The 24516-nt window shown below is 39.3% G+C and overlaps 1 long non-coding RNA gene across 1 annotated transcript; it reads left to right on the top strand.

The window, feature by feature from the left end:
- The first annotated feature begins 7050 nt into the window (after positions 1-7050).
- LOC120435854 lies at positions 7051-24284 on the top strand. Its single transcript, XR_005609973.1, has 3 exons — positions 7051-7426; positions 23577-23734; positions 24226-24284. It is a non-coding gene; the product is annotated as an uncharacterized LOC120435854 (long non-coding RNA).
- The last annotated feature ends 232 nt before the right edge of the window (positions 24285-24516 follow it).

The following is a 24516-nucleotide window of genomic DNA, read 5'->3' as shown; positions in this document are numbered from 1 at the left end:
CTCTCACTCACTCACTCACTCACTCACACACACTTACTTGTCAGGTGTCATTCACATTTTCATTTAGAGCAGCTTTTACACTTTCTCTAACATCCCTTTCACTTCTGCTGTCACAGATACAGAAAATCCTCTAAGCTTCTTATTGTATCATATTCACGTTGAGATTTACTGAACTGATTTTTTGTATGTATTTTTTATACCTTTACATTTGCTCTGTATTTATTTTATTGAGCTAAGCTGTTTTTCATGTCATGGTTGCTGTCACACAGTAATTTATCAACTTTAAAGAAAAAAAAATATTATTTATGCTCTCCCTTCGACTTTGGCCCAATCAGCATTGCAGCTTTATGACTTTATGAGTTTGGGGTGGAAATCACCTTCCTTGGAGCCAAACAGGTAAGTGTTACAGTACTTTTTACCAAGGTTGTTGTAGTTAACTAAACTAAAAACTGAAAGTGGGTGAAATACAACTATAAAACTCTAAAACCAGAAACCAACTGAAACGATGCTGTATACGCACAGAAAAAGTTAAAGTGACTAAACTTTGTCCACAGGCTCGGGTCCATTATGTAGTGAGACTGATATGTCTACATGACTGAGTGTTTAAACTGTTTTTAACTTTTAACACACATGTGGTAAATGCAGACTACAGATACCATGGCAGTGCCAGGATTGTGAGTGATTGCTGAAAATGTTGAAATGTACTCACTCACTTTTTATTATTATTTGTAAATATGTGTACAAATGGTTGTTTTGTTTTTTTGTTTTTTTGTACTGTTTTTATCAATAAATCTTTTGGAGATTTATTTTCCTGGATGATTCAGAATGCATCAAGACGAACACAAAACGAAGTTCACAGCTTTTAGCAGCAGCCCCCCCACACACACACACACACACACAAACAAAGAGGCAGTTGGCAGTTAGAAATCAGCAATCATTCACACACACCCACTCCTCCAGAATTCTCAGGTAACGACCTAATTTACATATGAATTGATGCTAAAAGACTAGCCTATTTAGCTTCCATTTGGCTGACAGAGGGTTAGAAAAGTCTGGGACTTCTAGTGTTAAAGAGCAGAGATCCTGAAACTGAAAGACTCACAGGCTGGACTCCTGCAAGAAGTAACGACTAGGAAGACAACAGCAGCTTAATTATGCATTCATGCAAAGGGAGTTGTGTGAAACTGAGTAGGACACTTCATTATGCACAAAAAGAAAAGGGTAGTCGTGACTAGAGAGGTGAGACATTTCCAAATGAATAGAGACGGTCTTTCTCTCGAGGATGGTTTCCTGGGTGGAGATAAAGACGGGAGTCTGCGAAATGAAAGTGTTACCAGTGCTCTGATCAATGTGTTTATAACAGTTTTCACTGTTCAGCTCATAAACCAGCTACACCACAGCAAAATCAACAAAGATAATCATGAAGAAGAGATGAGATTATCATGCTTAATCCTACACGAGTAATCTCTTTCGGAGCATATGCCTCTGAGGCTTGCTAGTTTTGTTTGAAGGGTGGAGCTGTGAACTGCTGCTGGCCACTCTTTAAGGCTGAAGCAGAAAGTTACAATATACAAAGTACAGAGAAAGAAGAAAGTGAAAGACAGCAACAGACAGAGACAGAACTATTTCAGTGTGTTTAACAGCCAGAAAAACAGTTGTCCTCAGGTGTGAAGGCAGGCTTATCGTCCCTTTGTGCATCCTCTCCCCGCCTGTTTACCTCTCACAGGAATATGCAAAACAGTGCAATCGTTAAACCTTTGAAACTCTCAAACAGCAGTTTGGTAGAAAGTTTAACTGGCTGGTGTATTCAGTACTGCAGGAAAGAACAGAGTAAGTCTGAGTGATGATGAAGACGGGCTGACTGCTGTTTACACATATTTATGTTTAAATGTTCCTAAATTTTAGGCTTTTACTGATTTCTTTGACCTGTTCTTTTTCCAGGATGGAATGTTTGTACAGCATTCATCTGTAATGACTTTAGTAACAAAAATGGGGTCGTGCTATAAATACAGGCTCATATCTGTGTGTATACACCCCCACTAATATTTGATTAAATGTCCCTTAGCAAGTTGCACCTTGATCAGAAGGTTTTAGTAGCCAGCTCCATACTTCTGAAATCATTCTGACCGGACATTTAACCATATGGGCAGAAATGATTAAGTCCATTTAAATTAGTTGGTTTGCTGACTGGGACCTGGCATTAAACATAGGCCACACATTTCCATCATGGGTGAGGTTGGACCTTTGAGAAAGTCTCTCCAGAAGCTTCATGTTAGCCTGCTGTTATCTCCAAAAACAGTTTTGATGGGTTTATATTTATATTTTTGACCTTGTTTGGATTTTTAAAAAAATCCAAAATAAACTCAAACTTGTGCATCCAGTTATTTTTTAAACCTTTAAAGATGTACACAGGGGCCACACAAGACACTGTCCTCTCCCCTTTCCTGCCATTTTCATATATTTTTCTGATGACTCTTCTGTGATTGGGTTCATCAGTGAGGGTGATGAGATGGAAACCTGTGACCCCCGTTTCAATCCAGGGGGTCGATGTGGACATTGTGGAGAATACCTCAGAGTACACATAGATAATAAACACCACTGCACTCTACAAGAAGGGCCAGAGTCCCCTCTGTTTTCTGAGGTGGCTGAGGTCTTTCAGGATTTTTTAGGAGTCTCTTGTGACCAGTGCCATCATCTATGCTGTTGCATGCTGGGGCAGCAGGCTGAGGGTTGCCGATATCAGCGGACTCAATAAACCCATCTGCAAGGCCAGTAATGTTGTGGGGATGGAGCTGGACTCCCTTAAGGTGGTGTCAGAGAGGCGGATGTTGTCCAAAATGGGGACGATGCTGGACAACATCCTCTGATTCTGATGTATGCTGTACAATCATTTCACCGTGGAAGAAAAACAGTTCGAAGAAGTTATTAAAGAGCCAAATTACTGACTTTACGCCCACAATGGGTGAATGTAAACTTCTGACCACAGTCGTAAATTAAAATTATGGAGATTCAGTTTTAGGGATAGCTTTCAGACTTGAGACACTGGAGTTGTGTTTTTGTTTACTTTATTTAAAAGCGATAGTGCAGATTAATCTGCACAAGCCCTTAAGTTCATAATATCAGCTTTAACCATCCAAGCTAATGTTCATCTGCAGATTGATGGCATTTACAGACAATAAAGAAAGATATTGTCTGTAAATGAGATATAGATTCATCTAAACATGTTTAAGAAACGAAGCACAGGAATGGTGAAACAAAAACATTAGCACTATAACGTTACATCTCAAACATTACAAAGCACTGAAAAACTGGCACACAACACACAATGTCTAAAACACAGAAAATTATTAAAACAGAGACTTACAGTTATGACATGTTTGATTAACCACTGCTTTGGAAAAGGAACGCTACGGTAGCCATCAACAAGCTCTCCTCTGGTGTGGATATATTTTTATTTTGTTCATTGAAGTCATTAAGAGGAAGGAAAATATCTGCAAGTCTAATCATGTTTCCAAGTTTAAAAAACAACATCTTTAGTTAGAATTTTACACAGATATTAATTTGACCTTTTATCTGTTTTTGAACTTAAGTATTCAGTCTATAAATCACTGTGTGGTCGAGTCTGTCTGTGTCCAACCTGTAAAACAGGAGCTCGTATAACAGATCTGATCTACATCTCTGAGAGCTCAGAATCTAAATCCTAAATTTGCCCCAAACTTTTCTGTATTGTGTTTTAAAACTAAGTTATGAATGTTTTTATGTCAATACATTTATATTTACTTTATATTTATTAACAACTGTCGTCTCCCCGCTGTAGTTCCATCTGGATATGAGTGTCTATTTGCAGGCCTTACAAGCAGATCTTGTAGTTCACAGCTGCAGTCTCTAGAATATCAAATAACTACATTTATTGAACCCTTTTTACCTTGCTTTTAATCTGGTATTCAGTTATGTATGTTGCTCATATTCTGAGGTATGCTTGGGTAGCATGGAGGGGCCAAGCCTCATGACCTCTGCTGGATGCTGAACCTCTTGTTCCAAAGCCCTATAGTGTTGCCATTGAAACCCTACTACATCACTCATTGTGTTACAGCCTAATGATGATTTTGCAATTATTACCCCTCAAACACAAACCAGAGTTTCTCCTTCATTGCAGCTTAGTTTCATTTATGGCCTACTTTTCATTTTTAGACATATAAGTTCTTTACTAAACACTCGAAGGGGCTTAACTGCCTACAAAAGAGGACGGATCATCCCCACATATATTGAGGCTTAACTTTTCATTCGGGGCTTCTATTGTGGCTGCAGAGGCCTGATGCATCTTCATAGTCTGTATATACACAGCAGCAAGAAAAGCTCTGAATGGGAAGGGGACTGGGAAGTGCATTAGAGGGAGAGAGAGAAGTCGCAAGAGCTACCAACAGGAGGAAGAGGAAGAGGCTAAGATGAAGATAATGAGAGACAAATTAGACAAGTATCTGTGTTTCTTTATGGACCCTTAAATTAAACATTGTATTATCCTTATAAAAACGTGAGTCTGTCTGCTTTATTTTTCTGCATGATGTGGCGCCCTCTTGTGAATAAGCCATGTGAAGCTTTGTTTTGATGTTTACATTCACAGTCTCTCCATTTAGAGCTAATCTGTGTGCATGTGTTCTCACATTTACGATATTCTGATTACTGAAAAAGCCTGAACCTGAAACTTGATGTAGGCATATCACTATGACCGTCTAACCTGTTTAGAAAAAAATATGGCGCCATCTACTGACCACAAGTCACACTTGGTATTTAAATTGTATTATGTCTCCATCTGATGGCGACTGTGTTAAACTTTAAAATGAATAAACATATTTTATGCTCCTGGTTTCCTGCATACTGTCACTCCAAAAGTGCAAACTGTATTTATTTATTTTAAATAAGCTCAGGTATTATAGAAAATGAAATAAAAGTAGTTTTTATACTAGTTTTCTATTTGTTTTTATTCCAAACAATTTGGCTTTGACAGACTAATAATAGCAAAATAATATTATGTTCTAGAATCAGCATATTTTCTCAAAACTAATTAAAATCTTTATTATTGGTCAAATTACAGCTCAGAATAAAATGAGATAAATTAAAAAGGTATTCTCTTATTCTTTAGTACTATGCTCATTTTTTTTGCTTTATTTACCGCTCCAGTGCATCTCCGGCATTGTTTTTTTAAGTTACCCACCTGATTTTATAAACTTTGCTGATGCTTCAAATCAGCTTCAGTTAAACTGAGAGAAAACATTTTTAAACTAAATGAGAACAGATGGATTTTCCTTCCCAAATGGCTGAAACTCTGCAGAAAGGCAGGCTGTGATGGAATTTAGAATGAACATTAGGAGAAGAAAAAGAATTACAGATATAAAACATTTCTGCTTATGAGAACTTGGTTGTTTTAAACAAACTTGAATAATTGCAGACTTAAAATATAAAATGCTGTAAATATACATCTTAAGATTGGTATAGGCTAAGTTAATGTCTGGCTGACTGTAAATGTGGCTGGGTTTTCATACATATTTGTTCACACAGACATTTCTAAATAATTAAAGCTGAAAAAAAGAAAAATAATGTTCTGTAGATCCAGTTTTATTGAGCTTGTAAATCGCTCATAGATTCCCTTAACTTCAACAACATTTGTGTGCCATTTCTGTGCTCAGTGAAGCACCAATGAACTTGCACCTCCTAAAATGTGCATATTACATATATAACAGTGGAAATTATTATTATGATTCATCTGTTTTCTTTTCTTTTCACTGTTTATTTTAAACAGCATGCCCATGGCAGGGGAAAGAAAGAAATCAAAAGTGCCACCACTTCCTGTGTAGGGCTCTGCAGGGCTTTCTTAAAGTTGTCACTTCTCTGTTATGTGGAAGATGTGGTCTGATGGGTTCAGTAAGCTTTTCTATACTTACCAGCATGTGGTTTTCCCTGGAGTGCGCTCACACTGTTCTACCCTCTGCTCAATACAAACTGCAGTACTGACTTTAAGGCAGTAAGGTGTGTAATGCGAATTGAAGTTACAAACACATAATAAAAGGATATAAAGCGCCTTGAAGTTACTGTTGTTATGATTTGGGGCTGTATAAATAAAATTGAATTGAATATTGTTGTTGTTGAGCTAAGATACCTTTTTTTATTGACGTAACTTCCGGACCACTTTGTCCATCTTACCGGCTTTTAACGTTTTTTCTGGATTTCGTGGTAACATCTTCTTCAGCTCTTTCGGTGTCACGGCTGCTGCCCAGCACGCCCCTTTAGGCTGGTTCCCTGACGTTGTCTGCTACGTAGGCTACCCTGGTTTGCTTTGTTTTTAGCCTGTCTGCTAGCAGCTTGCTAACCTCAAGCGATGCTGTGGGCGTTTATCAATATGCGTACTGCGTACAGAAAGACTCCACCATCAGGCCGGGGTCTTTCTGTGTGGAGTTTGCATGTTCTCCCCGTGTTTGCGTGGGTTCACTCCGGGTACTCCGGCTTCCTCCCACCGTCCAAAGACATGCAGTTTGAGGGGATAGGTTAATTGGATAATCCAAATTGTCACTAGGAGTGAATGTGAGCGTGAATGGTTGTCTGTCCCTGTGTGTTGGCCCTGCGACAGACTGGCGACCTGTCCAGGGTGTACCCCGCCTCTCGCCCTATGACAGCTGGGATAGGCTCCAGCGCCCCCCGCGACCCTGGAAAGGATAAGCGGAAGCGAATGGATGGATGGATGGATGTACACGTATGTACATGTACACTATTTTTATTAATAGAGGTTTCACTACTGAGGTTAAATATGATATATAAGTCACTTAGATCACTTCTAAATGTTAATGTTTGGTTTATTTCAGTGTTTTATTTGTTCCTGAGTAAATCGGTTTGGCTGTGATTAAAGTTAAGTTTCATAACATGTTACTCACAGTTAAATTAGGAGGGGACGGCAGTAAAAACTCCGGACCTGTGACATCATCACGTACGCAGGTGTTCCGACTGTACAAATCACGAGTCCGTGCTCGCGTACTTGAAAATTGAGAAACGGCCCACGAGTCCGTGCTCGCGTTCTCGGCGGGTACGTACTCCCGTACGTTCTCGGCGAGTACGTACTCACCGAGAACGCGAGTACGTACTCGCGTACTCGGGCATTGATAAACGGCCTGTGTGTGGACATTACTCAGTGTTACAGGACGATATCCGTCTGAAGCTGGACCTCAGGAATAACAACGAGTTTATCATGGAGTTTTCGCCCGTGGCCACCACACAAGCTAAGGACCTACGTGTTTTCTCAACATCGGTAGTTGTTCCTCCAAGTAGTCAGTTAGTCTTAATTATTATGCGTAATTAGTCTGCCTGGACCTGGTCCCTGGACGGCTGCTGTTCCACCAACTGCACAAACTGTTATTCCGCCTGGTTTCCCAGTCTCAAGGTCAGCCACCTCATCTTTACCAGTTCCAGTTTATTATCATCTCACATTGACTATATTTCACACCCAGGCTTAATAATCTAATTACTGTGCGGTGTAAACCTCTGAGACCCGTCTCTCCTGCAGTTATTGCCCTGCTTAACAGTAGCCTTTTGTCTAACAAATCATTTATGCTTAGCAGTTTTGTAACCTCTCAAAAGTTAGATTAATGGATTATCTGACTAATGTTACCTGAAGAGGTTTGTGCTTCAGTTTTGATGAGTGAAATTACATTATTTTATTAGTGTATTACTTGGCACTGATTAGCTGGTATGTGTGGCTGTGCGTTGCACCCCTGTAATTTATAATGATGTTTATGATGTAGTTATATTTATAATGATAGTTTGTAATGATGTGTGTCAAAGCTGGAGTTGTAACTAAATTAATCATTAAATTCGCTCTTTAACCTTTCATCTGTTTGAGCTAACTTCTGGTTCCAAAAACACAACATTGCAAAATGCTAAAATATTTTAGTCCATCTTTTATACTCTCTGTGCTGTAGACTTGTGTGTAAATGGGTAAAATAGTAGAAGACAAACTGCACCCCAATTTCAAAGCTCAGGCATTTTTACCATAAAACTAGGTAATCATATGATTTCCTGTAATTCAGTCATCCTTCTGAACCATTAACAGTACACTCATTGGATACAGGGTAAATCTAGGGTTAGAGTGACAGATCTGAAATATAATACAAAAAAATCTAGAAACTTCTCCTAAACTTTAGCATCCAAACTTGGCACACAGGTATATTTTGCTCCTGAAGTCTAGAGGATCTATATCACATATTATGGCTCCATCATGTTACCTGGCATCCACCTACCAATGAGCTACAACAACACAGCGCTTGTAGCATTCATGCACCTATAACAGCTTATAAAACCATGGTATCAGTTTAATTCCATGACATCTGTCCAGTTTCTATCCTCAATACTTCAAAAATTCAGTTTTCCTGCTCTAAATCTATTTTATACACTGAACAGTTGACGTGGTCCCCTAATCATACATAGATGTAATATATATATTGATTGTATTGTATTAAATATTATTATTGTAATTCATTTTATTTATTTATTTTTTTGTTACACACTAACAACCACAACTCAGATTAAAACCAAATCAGTGACTACAGCTGCTCAAACCAACCCACTCAAGTCACACAGTTGCACACTTTGACTTTAGGTGCACTTATTGTGGGAGCTGTAATGCAAAACTCGCAGAGTGAGAGATCGGCAAATCAGAGAGCAGGAGACCACATGCTCTGCTGTCCTGACACAATCACAAAGTTGCAGACAGTTGTCTTCAGAGCTTTGATTTAGTACATTAGCTCTGTGATTAATGAGTAAATAACTCATTCCTCTTTAGGTGCAGCAGTAAAAATGAAAGTGCATGAAAATGAAAGTGGGCGACATCTACTGGCAACAGTGGTTGTTGCACTGCCACATAAAGCCTCACATATGTGATTCAGCTTTCAAACATTTTATAGAATTGTAACTAATGTTGTAAGAATCACTCAAATGTCCTCCCAATCTGACTTAATTTGATAATTTTATATATTTGTTTTTTGTATTCCATGTAAAAAAAAAAAAACACCTGCCTGAATAATTCCATCTAGAAAATAATAATTTTATAAAAGCATTGAGAAATTGATTTATCATTGATTATACATTACATATTGGACAGGGAAGATGTTGTTAATGAAGCAGTGGGTGTGACTGATGTGCGGTGATGTGTTTATATGGAAAGCCTGTACTCGTGTCATTATTTTCACTTTCACTCCAGATTTCTGTCTTATTTCCCTACATAATCTTCATCTTTTATTTATTTACAGTCAGTAAGAAAGGAACCCCTTGAATAATATAACACTGTGAATAAGAATAAATGTATAGATCCCAAAGGGAAATTCATATGTCTGACACAGCTCGCGTATTATTGTATGAAAACTGAAGTCTGAAGGCAGTGAATGATTTTTTTATATCTCAGTTTTACAAAGGAGAGAGCAGATTCTACCAGTACTGATGTTTGTTTTTTTTAATTTTTTCTACAATAAAAATGTTAAAATGGGTCATCAGAGTTGTTTAGGATGTCTTTAGTGTGCACGAGTATATTTGACTAAACACTGACAGTAAATCTATTTCATCTTATTCGGTGTCGCCAACTTAAAATATTCCCACATTTGCGAACGCTTCCTTGACGGGTCCAAAATACACTAAAGCAACACTTTTTTACTAACGCACAGTGCACGTGGTACAATACGTGAAAAGGTGTTTCAGTCACCTTAAAAACATGGAGTTTCGTGCCAAAGTTTCAAAGCTCTGCCTGTCATGTTGAACCAGCCAACATATTCAGTCTGAATGAAGCAGCGACGTGGACGTGAACTTAAGCAAGTTTCGGCTTCACAATAAATAACTTATTGAGTTCCAGGAATCTGTGCTGGCAGTAACAAAGCCACTAGCTAGTTATCTATCATAAACAATCTGATCTCTATGCTGTGATCAATGTTAGCTTGGATATTTGACAGACATGGCTGGAGGTAGGAAAGGGAGAAAGAAAGATGAAGGAAAAGAAAAACAGCCAGATAAGAGGGACAGTGAGAAAGGACACTTGAAAAGAAAAAACCTCCCGGATCACCTGTTGAGGAAAAAAAAGAGAAAACAAGCAAAAAAAGAGAGAAACATAATAAACACAGCACCATCACATTAATCCATCTGAGTGTAAATAACAGTAAATACTAAATATTGAATGTTGTTGTGCAGCACGCAGGACCGACGGTGCACAATGTGCTTTGAGGTAGCAGCCAAGAAAGGTGTGGTTTGTGTCTGTGTACACCTGTGTGCACACCTGTTTGGATCAGCACGCTTGTTTCCAAAAGGTTTCTCCATCTGCTAGAGGCTGTGGGGAGCCATAGCCCCGGCCTGCCTGCATGGATTCTCAGCAGGGCTGAAGATTCGGGTTTGCTCGGTGGGACGCGGCTCTTGTTGTTCACTATGAAGAATCACCTCATTCACAAACAACACTTCACTAAAAAAACAGCTGGAATTACAAAGTGTTTTAATTTAAAGATTTTAAGCATGTTTAGCGCCATCTTGTGCCAGTACAGAATGTGGCATCACTGGGTTGGTTAGTTTGTTGGTCGCAGTTTATAGACTTGAGCTTGATTTAGGCTTTTGCGGGAAATCTACGTCCTAACTTGTGTTGTAACTGGAAACTCCTCTTATCACTACATGCCAGCTTTCCATGGAATTCAAGTCATTGTGTTATGCGCTGACACAATGTGTAGTAACATTTCTCAGGAGGTGCAGGTCAGATTATGTAGAAGGTTACAGTTTTTTGTTGTTGTTGTTTGGTTGTTTTTTTCCATTTTATTCCTCCTACAGACAAATGGATAACAGATGGATTTTCATGTTTCAGTGCAGCCAGCAGTAACAAAAAAGAACCCCGAAAAATTCTAGTTTTTTCAGAGTTAGGGGTCCATGGTGTAGATTAGCCTTCGTACATGTAGTGTTTCATTTTCACTTATTTGCCCCATTATTAGCCCGAGAGGAAGTAAGCTATATCATAATCGCTTCATAATTTTAACAAGTATGTAACTTAAAAGTGTCCTGACACTGTAAGCTGCTGTAACGTTCAGTAAATTCTAATAATCAGAAAGTTCTTGTTATAAATCCCGGGTTGCTCACGGTATGTTTCATGCTGCTACCCACATGTTTTATTTTCCTGATTTAGCAAGTGGGACTTTGTTTAGTGTGAGAACTGAGCCATGTTGTCAGTTTGCCAGAGGCGTAAACTAGCTTGGTTGTTGAGCTTAAAGTCAGAGTTTACAGTGTCACAAAAGTGGCTCTCTTCTTAAGCTGGGCATTCACTGTGCGATTTTTGCCCATTGTCAGAAGATTTTTCAGTCATGCGACCGTTTTGGGGATCGACCCGAGTTTCACCTTAATCGTGTGTCGGTGCATCGTGTCGTATACATGGGGTAACGAGAAGCGATTAACATCTCACAACCAGCTCCCGATCAGCAATCATATGATCACAATAAAATCAAACCTGTTTGAAATCCTCTCGCCCCTCATGAGGGTGTCAACACAACCTCTCTTGCATGTGCAAACACAGAAATTGAAGTGAAAAAGACGGAGTAGCACAGCAGTGCAGCGTGTGATCTGGACACGAGATGGAGGCACAGCTTGTAGAACTTTGGCAAGCTCATCCGAGCCTTTTCGATGTGGCCTCACAAAATTATCACGACCAGAACAGCCGTGAAAGGAGCTGGATGCTGGTCAGTTGCAGCTGCCTGGTCAATGTTTTTCATTAGCAACTTAGCAAAGGTGATGGTGGTGGTGTGAGTGTCTGTGTGAGTGAAAGACAGAGAGGGAGAGCGAGGGACAGATTTTGTGTTATAACCTTCATGTTATGGACGCACAGTGCGAGCGCTCAGGTCGCATCAGAGCATCGGGCCGTATAGTGTGAGACCCTGCATCGTGACCTACGAACTTCTAACCCCTGATATTCAATCATACAGTTTGAGCAGAAGCTCAATAACACGACTGAAAAAAATGGCACAGTGTTTATCCAGCTTTACCTGATTAAATCACTGTGGTAACTTATGCTGTGGTAACACAGGACAGTTGGGAGCAGTCTGTTTAAAACTTTCGACCTCAACTGGCTCCTTTCGATGTGGAGGACTAGTGTTGCCCCTCTCAAATGACTGAACTCCTCACCCCTTCTCTAAGAAAGGGGCCAGCCTTCCCAGGAAGCTTATTTCTGCCGCTTGTATCACGATCCTGGTTTTTCGGTCACTAAATCTCATGGACCTACCCTTGTGGCCCTTGTGGCTTTTTACCTTGCGGGACCGGTGTGCCATCCGTATGACTGCAGCAGCGGCCTAGATTCATCTGCTGATTTAGACATATTCTATGACACCTTATCATCTCATCTTATCATATACTAAATGTCCTTGTCTCTCATTAAAATTATGTTGTCACTTATGGTGTAATTTCTGGCACTGTCCCATTGATGCTGGAGAATTTTAATTTATTTTTTCATTGCAGTGAGTTCCTCATCTCAGCCTGAGAGATCATATGGCCCTTGTAATTGCCCAGTTTTCTTTTTCTTGTAGTCTGTTGGTCTTTTTTAAACTTTTCACTAGAGCTTTAATGAGTGTCTCAGGAGAAATGATATTGAGCACTCCCATTGTTTTAGCCTGAGTCTTGTTTACTCTCATCTAAACATTTTGGAAACCTGAGGCTCTTCTGGCTTCCTTCTTGGACCTCAGGCACGATTATTCACTGTTCTACAGTCACACTTTCTCCTTTTTTGTCTATATAAATGTCTATATACATTTGAGCAGTTGTATTCACTGATTTGAGAAACAGAGTTTGGTTGTTGGGAAAAATTTGCCAGTTTTTGTGGCACCTCAGCAATGCTAAGGTCCTGCTCTACAACATGTCATGTCAGTCGGTCACTATGCGATGTGATGATGTGATATAATGCATAACTGAACCTTTATGGACAAATTAGTTTAATATCATGAAGTAAAACTGATACGGTGGTTTTATAAGGTGTTATAGGCAGTGTTGGGTAAGTTACTTTAAATTAGTAACTTAGTTACATTACGAGTTACTTCTCTAAAAAGTAACTCAGTTACTTCAAGTTACTCGTTACTTTCAGAGTAACTAGTTACTAGGAAAGTAACTTTGGTTTTACTCAGAATTCTCTTGTTAATGTGTTGCTTCCGTAACTGGATACCCAGCCAGACTGCCAGTCTTCTAGCTTGCTTACTTGCCACAAGTGCACTGTGCCACCTACCAATAGAAAGGAAAAATAATGTGCACATTTCCACGAGAGAAATCCCACGCCTGGACCGTGGTTGACCGCCGCCATGATTCTAGCCTGCTTTTTACATCCAACACAAAAACTGCAGTTGTGGTGCTTTTGATTGTACTCAGAACTTGGAAATTCTGCCTTCTGAATAGGAAGATGTAGGTAACACCAGACTGCAGATGAGCTGCATCCAGGGCTGGACTGGGACAAAACAATCGTCCCCGGGCATTTTGACTAGAGACCGCCCACCATTATAGGAAAAATCATAAAGCCTTTGAATGAAAACAAACACTGTTGTGACAGTGATGTACACTGTTCTGATGGTATATATGGATCAATCTATCAATCGTTTGTTGTAAGACTCAGATAATCATTTTTTTTAAAGCGAGACATTTTAAATGAGAATAATAAAGAAAAGTATTTCCTTGTGCCCCCTTTCCCTGTTAATGCCCTACCTGGCCCCCTGGCAACACTTTGCTAGACCCGCCCCTGCACAGTTACCAGCTGTCAGCTACGTAGAAAAGGATCCTGGTGTTATTTGTCTCTCAGAAACAGTTCATAACTTCCTTCAACTCATTCATGTCACCTAAAAGGTAAACCTGTTTCTACATCACCTGTTCAGCTCTGATGATTCAGTAAGGACATCTCCTGGTTTCATCTGCATGTTTCCCTCTCACCAGATAACCAAACCGATATCATGACCAGCAGCTTTACAGCTGTGGCTCCAGCAAACATCAGCTGATACTAGAAATTAATATTAAATAAATTCTAACAACAGCTGATCAAGCTTAAACGTGCTGCTGTTGTTTAACGCGACATCCGCTGGTTTCCTCTTTCTGGCGCAAAGTGGGCGATAAATAAACAAGAGAGAAAAGCCGATCAGCTGATCATTGATCAGTTTCATGATTGAAGTAGAAACGGGAGAGGAGAGAATGAGAGAAGAAGAGGCAGCTGTGCAGCTTCAGCTTTGTGTCTTTTTTCATTGTAGCTGAAGTCCGGGACAAACTGTGTTCCTTTTCACCTCAGTACGAAACGCGTAATATTTTCTCTGAATACGAGACGATTCTGTTTTTACGGACGGTTGGCAACTCTAATAATTAACCGTATGAACAAAATAAAGTTCAACATCAGTAACATAGCACCCACACAGCTGTATAGAAACTCCGTCATGCTAGCTAGCACGCAGTACGAAAATGTCAGCATAACGAAAATAAACTCCACCTAAACTTGGTTTATATCTGACTCAGATAGACTGCAGGTCATAACTTCTTACCTGAAGTTCAGTTCACCTGACACGCGGACCGGCGGCCGCTTCGGCTCTCCTCTTGCCTCCCTTTCCTTCATCCACCTGCTGGCCTCCACCACTTGCTAATGTTATTGAATCTGTGGAAGCTCCGCGATATCCACCACACGGAGTAACGAGCCTATCTAAATCCCAGTAACGAGTAACGCTGCCCTGGTTTTGGCATAATAACTAGTTACCGTGCTCGTTACCACAATAATAACGTAGTTACTGTAACGCTGTTACTTAATAACGCGTTAGTCCCAACACTGGTTATAGGTGCATGAACGCTACAAATATGCTACATGTGTAAATAATTTTTGTGTAACTCTGAATTTAAAATAAATGTGTGAAACATTTTAAGTGGAAATTTAATTTTATCCTATATAGTTTTATTTTTAAACAAATAAAAACACGGCACAGATAAACACAATGAGAACAGTTTGTTTTGGCACCTGTTTTTAAGTCAAGACACTGGAACCTCATTGTGTGTGTGTGTGTGTGTGTGTGTGTGTGTGTGTGTGTGTGTGTGTGTTTGTTTGTTTGTAATTGGGAGATTCATTTACTTTTCACCATAAAGCCAGATTACTTTTTGATTTCATGTAAATTATTTGGCCTGGTGACGTGTCAACAGTACACTGGTGGGACTGTTCTTGCCAAAGATTTGAACATGAGTGCCCCAGGCGGGGATTAAAAACAAAAAGAAGGAGAAGAATGAAATGCAATTAATATGTTGTATTGGCACTATACGTGGGTATTGTTCAACATACTTCTATTCAAATAGGAGCAGCTGTGCCTCAGGCTGCGTTTGGGTCGTGTCCTGTTTTCATGTACAGTATTTCTGTGTAAATGGGAGAATCATCAGCGTTTGTGTGCTTTACAAAGTGCTGTATGTAGTTTATACTGTGAATAAGATATTCTGAGGCCTCCATGAATGACCAAGCTCCTCACTCTATCGCCCAGCCATCCTTATCAGGAGGCTCATTTCTGCCACTTGTATCAGGTGGCCTCTGTTGAGTTTAAATTTATAATCTTAATGTTCATATGCTGATTATATAAATCAGCAAATAAGTGACCTATAGTCTCAGTGACCTATAGTCACTATTCAGAACTTGTGCCCATGGGTGAGGGTGGAAGCATACAACAAGTTTCAAAAGCTGGTTCACTGTGTAAAATTTAAATAAAAATAAAAGGCCTCATAAATAAATGTTTTATTCACAGTAGAACATAACCAAGCCTGATAAGATGAATATAATTCACCTTAATAGCTCCCTTCACCTCTGATGTTCACCATCTGGTTTTTGGAATTACTGACCTGACAGGGGCCCATCACCCGCCTCAGCTCTCTGTAGCTGCTTTGGCAGTGGGGTGAGAAACACAGTCCACTTGGACTCTATCTTCAGCCTCCTTTGAAATGCTGTCAGATTCTCCCCAAACACCCTCACTGTATGTTTGGGTACACCAGGCCTCCATCCTCCCCCACTACCTGATCCAAGTCACCACCAGGCAGTGACCAGTTGTTAGCTTTGCGCCTCTCTTCATCTCAGTGTTCAAGACATATGATCATACAGTTATAAAATCGACCTGCTACGAAAGGCGTTCTGTCCCAAGTGCACTTACCTCAGTCAAACTTTGATCAGCACAGAAGGAAAAATTCTGCAGGTCTTGTGGTCTCCCCACCGATGAGTGAGTTTTATGTGCACAGTGATTTGTGTTCTTTGCCCAGCTGTCACCAGTGAAGATCCCAGCTCATCTCCTCTCAGGATCTCAAATAAGAATTTCATCTTAAAAGATTAAATTGTGTCCAAGGAGATGGATTTTCTGTTTCTGGCTAACACACACTTCCCTTGTGGAACTCTCTTCTATTCTTCAGCTCATATTCTTCAGGATGTGGTGCCTGGCTGCAACTTTATGTGCTGTGAGCTCCAAAACCTTTTCATTTGAGTCTAAGATCTTTAAAGATGGAAGAAATAATCAGTTTTACTGTTGTTATTTACCTTCTACCTGGTCCATGTACGTCCTTATTGAAGGATTTTTCTGACTCTTTGTCTTCCACATTGAACCTGTCAAGACTGCTTATTATTGGAGATTTTAACATTCACATAGATGAACCTTAGATCCTCACACTGATGTAATCTTTAAAGCTGACCCAACGTGTACATAACAAAGGACATGTTTCAGATCCTATTATTACTCTGGGTTATTTTTTATTTTATTGGGGGCGATCGTGGCTCAAGAGTTGGGAGTTCGCCTTGTAATCGGAAGGTTGCAGGTTCGAGCCCCGGCTCGGACAGTCTCGGTCGTTGTGTCCTTGGGCAAGACACTTCACTCGTTGCCTACTGGTGGTGGTCAGAGGGCCCGGTGGTGCCAGTGTCCGGCAGCCTCGCCTCTGTCAGTGCGCCCCAGGGTGGCTGTGGCTACAACGTAGCTTGCCATCACCAGTGTGTGAATGTGTGTGTGAATGGGTGGATGACTGGATATGTAAAGCGCTTTGGGGTCCTTAGGGACTAGAAAAGCGCTATATAAATACATGTAAATATTTTACATTATTGTAGATTCTGTTATTATTAGGGTTTAACTGTTTTAGACAGAAAAGCTCATTTTAAAATGAGAAATGCTACTTTTAACAATTACGCTTCGTGGATGAACACCAAGATTCGCAGCTTGAACTGATAGTGGAGCATTTATGGAAAACATTTATGGAAAACAACACAGCTCCACCTCATTCATTTAGAGGAACTTCTATTTTCTTTTAACATCACATTTGAAAGATTCAAGGGCTGCTTATTCCTCTCAGGCGATTGTAATAGTAGAGAGAATCCAAAAATGCCACAGCCATTCAGCATAATGAAGACTGAAAACTTTTTATTGTTTTTATTGGAAAAATTAATAATATCAAAGCTACATAAATCCTTCTGTTTCTCATCCCGTCCCATGTCTCAGCTAACATCGATATCATCCTTACTGCAGTTGATAACATCAAATATTCCTGATGTTTCATCCATGTTTTTTACTCAAAGTTTTCTTTGACGTTGGGCCGTGTGTGTTTACAGTAACAACAGTTCACTGATTATCATCCGACCCTCAAGATTGTAAACAGGCTGTTATTCATCCTCTTAACTTCCATACATGCAAACTGTTGTAATCTATGGCCCAAAATAAAGGCGAAAAGATTTTGGGAAGGCTTACCTGTAAACATTAGTTTTCAGCAGTCATTTAACACTAACCACAGAATCAGCCGACCAGATGGGTTGAGGAAAGTTGTTCCGTAGTTTGGGCGCCACAACCTTAAAACCACAATTGCTTCTGGTTTTAAAATGAGCAGGACAGTTAGTAGACCCTGGTTGGGGGATCAGAGAGGCCAGCTGCAGTGATAAGTCCTCTGCAATATAAAGAGGGGCTTGTCCATGTAGAGCTTTGCAAATTAGCAGGATTTTAAAGTGGACGCTGAATTTCACTGGAAGATGAAGTGATGCAAGAATAGGTGTGTCGGCTAGTTTTCTTAGGGGCCTCGATGCTGTGATTCTTTGAGACGATAAACTATGTAGGACTGAGAGATGTGAAACTAATTTCTATTTTGGGACAATAAAGAATTTGAATTGAATTGAATTGAAAAGTGAGTAACAATAATCAAGGCAGGAGAAAATTAAAAGGTGAATTAAAAGTTTCAGGTGATTAAGTGACAGTAAAGGTTTGATTTTTGCAGTATTTCTGAGGTGACAACACGTTCTCACTCCCAACTCGTCAAATGTGTGACGCATGGTCAGGCTCCCTCTGCTTCACTTATCGACGCGCAGGGTACCCCCTCGCGTCGAGAATTGACGCAGGGTCCTCCTATTGAATACTATAGAGCTCCCTAAACGTTGTTTATTGACGACAAGAGATTGCCGCGAAGCCTGTTGTCGTATATTTATATATTTCCGAAATCACATTGTAGTGACATGTACTGAACACAATATATTATATAATGTAAACAACTACCTGAGAAACAGCAGATACAGCAGATAAATTAATTATAGGCCATTACTTTTGTATCGTTTATTGCATTTATGGAGGGAGAGGTGTATGCTGGGTAATGGCACAGCTAGCGACCGGGTGACCCGCTTCGGCTGTTATCAGTCCATACAATGGGCGTTATTAGCACAAATCAGTCCCATAGATGTGGGCCATCCACCTGCTAGATTGTTCAGAAGGTTGTTATCATCCATCCAGATGGAGGATCACTAACAGGAGCGTGGGAAGACTCCAGAATCCGCTCTGGCTGGAATCCGGTGGATACAGCAGTGTTACAGGTAAGACCATTTAAACGGACAGCATTTATAAAATGACTATTAAAAGTCAGCGAGTGTCAATAATGTTAATGTGGTTATGTTAGTAATACAGCGAAAAGCTAATATAACAGCTTTAAGATGCATTTGTAGATATTATTACGTGTTTTACCGTCTTTATGGTGCTAGCTTAAAGTTACGGTGTAAACGTTAGCTTATATTGTAGTAAAGCTGTTACTGTTTAAACGATGTTAGCACAGAAATATTAGCTTCTGTCATGACTGATGAAGTTACTAGTTAATAAAGTTTCCAGTAAAGTGATTAATCGCAGCCACAGATTAACAGTAAATATCTCGATTAGCTTCAATGCATCTGTAATAAATATGTGCAAATTTCAGTGCTTCGTTTAAACTGTATGATACTTATACTGACCCAGGGTCAGTGTAAAATACAATCCTAGCTGTGTGAACAAAGCCTGGCTCCTTTAATCCTGCATGACAAACCTCAGGATGCAGGTTATTATGACTCTTTCCTGCTGGCACACCTGTCACACCTGAGAGTCAGCTAGAAACTTACAGTGACGTGGACATCATGCAAAGACTGCCAGACTCTGTAATACTGTAAATGATTAGTGACTCAGGTTAACACTAAACTTTAAACAGTACCTCTGTGTCTCTGTGTGTGCTGAACATTTAGGATTGAGTCAGGCTGCATTTATGGGCAGAAATCTGTGCCATCAGAAACTGAATTTGAATAAGTTAAATTTGAATTTGAATTACTCGGATTGAATCTGAATTGTAACTTGAATGAAAGCTTTTGAAAACTGAATTTGAATTAGTCTAATTTGAAATTGAATTTATGGTTTGAAACTGCATTTTATCCTTTAAAAATTCAGCTCTCGAATAATTTCACATTCACTTCTCACCATTCAGTTTCAGTTCTACAATTCAATTTCAGTTCCAAAATTCAGTTTTTTGGGACTTACATCCGGTTCCGTTCAAGCGCAGATTAATAGAACTACAGACTGATAGCGTTATTGACGGAATCTACAGCGTCTTGAGCTGAATTAAGACTTCAGAAGTCATTCGTCATGTCGAATGACCAGCGGATAAACTCTCAGGTTGGTAATAAATGTATTACATGTATAAGAACAAGCGTCATGTTAACAATTGATAGTCGTACAACCTTTATGCTTATTGTAGCTGCTAGCTAAAAACGCTAATTTAGCCTAGTTTGCCCTGGATTCAGCTTTGACAGACAAATATGATCGACTGTTTCTAGTAGAATTCCAAAGTTGTCATCTTGTACCCTCTCAGAGCCCTGTATGCTTGCAGAGACCCCTACAGTAAGGAAACATGCAAAACGCTGTCCAAACCTTTGTATTTGAGCTTTATTTATGTCTTACACAGCATCCCAACTCTTTAGCGAACTTAATAACTTTAGCTAAAGTGAATAGTTAGTCTTATTCATTAGTGCAGCGTTACTGGATCACCTCTGTTTGAAGTGATATAATATGATATACAACTATCACTGAAACAGCAAACTTTGTAAATAAACAACACTTCTCATTCTCTAAACGTTTGGCCACAGATGTAAATTACACTATCAGTGCTTGTTCACTCTTGACAATAATTACATTTCTAAATTCTCTTTGTGCATTTACAGGTAAACAATATCTAATATTTTATCTAAATGACTGCTTTGTCTTTGAAAAGGTGAAGAGCCTGAGGCCGGTGACAGTCCAGTTCTACTCTAAGTACATCCTTACGGTGGTTCACAGGACAAGGCGACATTCCTGTCCTGCCAGAAGAGAAGAGAAACTTCAGAGTCTTCATGAAGTTCAACCACACCTGTCATATGGAATATGACAGGGGTCTCAAACTCCAGTCCTCGAAGGCGGTGTCATGCAACTTTTCCATGCGCCTCGAGGACTGGAGTTTGAGACCCCGCCGTATGGTGTTCATGCAGTTTTCTACCCCACAGTTACAGCATGTCTGACTGCCTGTTCAGCATATGCAAAAATATATGATGAGTTTAAGCATGTGATGACTAAGGCCTTCCATTATGGTGTTTGTCATCACATGTCACAGACATCTGGATGATCATTTGGAATAAACAAAAAAAAAAAAACTTGTTACTTCATCTTTTATCTTTATTATTATTATTATTGTTCTTATTTTACATTTTCATTGTTAGGCATTGGGTTTATTTGTAGTAGTCCTTTCCAGCTTCTTTCCCTCTTCCATGTTACTGTGTCAGCTTGTCAGCATCTATTTGGGGTTGGGAGTGGAACAGGAAGTAAAGAACAGAAAGTGCCATTTAAACCAGGAGAGGTTCTTATATTTCAGAAGAAGGATTAATTCAAAAGAAATGACCTCAATGCCATATTTTATTTAGGAACCCTAGAGAGCACTTTGCAAAATAACACATTCTTATAATTTCACCCTCAGATGAGCCAAGCTACGACTGTCAGGAAGGTGATGTAGGTACAGAGCATGTGAGAGTGGTTAAGTTAATGTCTCTTGTCTAGATGAAGGCACAGGAGGGATCAATGGCACGGCGTAGAGATTCAGTATCTTCAGTCTTCAGTGGACACTCCATTTCTGGCACAAAACACCTGTAAAAGATGGTCGATTTAGGAGGTGACCCGACAACTTCAGCCTGTCAAACATAGCAATGGAGCAGTATGTTTTAAAAAAAAAAATCTAATTAAGCATGCACTCAGTACCCTAAGAATTATTATGATAGTTAAACACAGTGATAGTTGTATATCATATTATATCACTTCAAACAGAGGTGATCCAGTAACGCTGCACTAATGAATAAGACTAACTATTCACTTTAGCTAAAGTTATTAAGTTCGCTAAAGAGTTGGGATGCTGTGTAAGACATAAATAAAGCTCAAATACAAAGGTTTGGACAGCGTTTTGCATGTTTCCTTACTGTAGGGGTCTCTGCAAGCATACAGGGCTCTGAGAGGGTACAAGATGACAACTTTGGAATTCTACTAGAAACAGTCGATCATATTTGTCTGTCAAAGCTGAATCCAGGGCAAACTAGGCTAAATTAGCGTTTTTTTAGCTAGCAGCTACAATAAGCATAAAGGTTACTGTACGGCTATCAATTGTTAACATGACGCTTGTTCTTATACATGTAATACATTTATTACCAACCTGAGAGTTTATCCGCTGGTCATTCGACATGACGAATGACTTCTGAAGTCTTAATTCAGCTCAAGACGCTGTAGATTCCGTCAGTAACGCTATCAGTCTGTAGTTCTATTAATCTGCGCTTGAACCGAACCGGATGTAAGTCCCAAAAACTGAATTTTGGAACTGAAATTGAATTGTAGAACTGAAACTGAATGGTGAGAAGTGAATGTGAAATTATTCGAGAGCTGAATTTTTAAAGGATAAAATGCAGTTTCAAACCATAAATTCAATTTCAAATTAGACTAATTCAAATTCAGTTTTCAAAAGCTTTCATTCAAGTTACAATTCAGATTCAATCCGAGTAATTCAAATTCAAATTTAACTTATTCAAATTCAGTTTCTGATGGCACAGATTTCTGCCCATATGCATTGACTGTGGGACTTTTCTGTGTTAAAAGCAGGTTGAAGACGGCTCAGAAACATTTGAAGATTAAAATTTAGCGTTATGGCTGCTGGTGGTGTGTAAAGCTTCTACTCAGCTGTATTTTTGTTACTAATTTATGTTTGCTGTTGTTTAACACAGATTTCAGAAGAGCAAAGATGAGCACTGTTGCTTAATCCTTAATAGTTTAAGTGGATTGGAAATAAAAAAAATTCCAGATTTTTCTTCCACAGAAGTTTCATTTGTCAGTGTGAAGAGGGAGCTGCAGTGAGGACACAGCCTGGTCACTGAGGTCAGAGGTCAGAATCTGAAACAGCTCAGGTTTATATTCTAGGGGTTATAAAAAAAATCGAAATGTATTTATAAAGAAACCTTTAAATAATATTTCAAATAATAGTCATAATTATGATTATTATTAGAAATATCAAACATTTAAGTGAATTTTCTGTTACACGTATTGTCTTAGCCCTGCGATAACTAGCAGCCTGTCTTTGTCCTGTATCAGCTGGGATAGGCTTCATCCTCCCGCGACCCTGAATTGGATACATGAATTGTATTGAATTGTATTCCAGTTATGTAATCTGATCATTTACAAACTCAAGGTATCCAATCAAAATGTAAGTAATAATGATAAAAATGGGAAAGCAGAAATAAGTGTGACATGAATGTAAATGTCAGCTGTCATAGGCCTCTCGCCCTATGACAGCTGGGATAGGCTCCAGCGCCCGCCGACCCCTGAAAAGGATAAGCGGAAGTGAATGGATGGATGGATGAATGTAAATGTGTTAGCTGACATAGAGGACAGCTACATGTAGTCTGAAAAACCTTTGTTGTCAAGTTTGCAGGTCCATCACGAGACATTCTTACATAGAAGAGACTGTTAAAGTCTCTAACTCAGTGAAGCATTATTGGTCCCGTCTGTTTGGATAAATATAGTAAGCTGATGTATGTGCATTTATTGACATATTTTCTTAAGTGCTTATCCAGTTCAGGATCACAGTGGAGCTGCAGCTGGATGTGTTCAGTAAAGAAACCTTACAAAAGTTAACATAAACCTGCATCTCTGTACGTTGTTGTCCACAGGATGAGAAAATCAAACTGGAAGACTGTGGAACATGTTAATAAATGTTTGTGTTTATGCCTGTGTCTTTCACAGGAGTCGCTGAAAGGTTTCCCTAATAGTTCCTGGTGAATCAAAGCAGAACCATAAAGGTTGCTGGACTGCATGATGGCCTTACCCCTGAGCAGTCATCCTGTTAAAGGAGGAACCAGTTAGAAGCTGTTTTCAAAGTAGCTGAGCAGATTTCATCTCAAGTAAGCGATTAACTGTTTGTTCATTTGTTCTGCCACTTAAAGAGCATTTAAGGACGTCTTTTGAGTGTCCAGTTGAATTAATTCTACTGGCTCTCATGGTCATTTGTGATTATGGACATATTTTCATGTTCATCCAGCTATTTAGTAAATTCTATCTATTTAGTAATATCTGTTAGCTATAAAATATAATATAAATATAAAAAATATCTAAACATCTCCTGCCTGTTATATTTTAATGATGTAAGACCAGACGTCTGTTATCGTGTTACATTAGCATTAATGGATTGGATTTATATAGGGCTGTTCAAGGCACCCAAAGCGCTTGATATGTGAGCATTCCTCATATCAATGAGATGCTGTACAGTACAATCCTACAGACACAGCAGAGGGATAACAGCGGCTATTCAACATCGTTACACGACACATTTGAGCTGCATGATGCAGACAAAGTGACTAAATCATCTTTTTGTGGTTTATTGTCTTCAAACCAGCAGACAAAGCCGATGCCAGAAGATGTTTGGAGAAGAACTTCAGGCCGTGTACTGAAAAGGTATTTTTTTCTTGTTATCAAAAGACATTTGGAGTGACGGCTTCTACAACTGTGCTGATGTAAAGCTTACAGCCTAAGAAATCACAGTGTTGATATTCAGCACAAAGAGAAAAGCTCACTAGTTTGAATTTATTACAATCATAGTTTTTATAAATTCTGACTGTAAACAGCTTTTACAGCTTTGATATTGTTTGACACTCGATATCAGGTGATGGGATTTAATTTAAAGGTT

Source organism: Oreochromis aureus, linkage group 22, assembly GCF_013358895.1.
Source record: "Oreochromis aureus strain Israel breed Guangdong linkage group 22, ZZ_aureus, whole genome shotgun sequence".
Taxonomy (NCBI): Eukaryota; Metazoa; Chordata; class Actinopteri; order Cichliformes; family Cichlidae; genus Oreochromis; species Oreochromis aureus.
The sequence above is the reverse complement of the archived record's forward strand: the minus strand, read 5'-3'. Positions and strand labels throughout refer to the sequence as shown.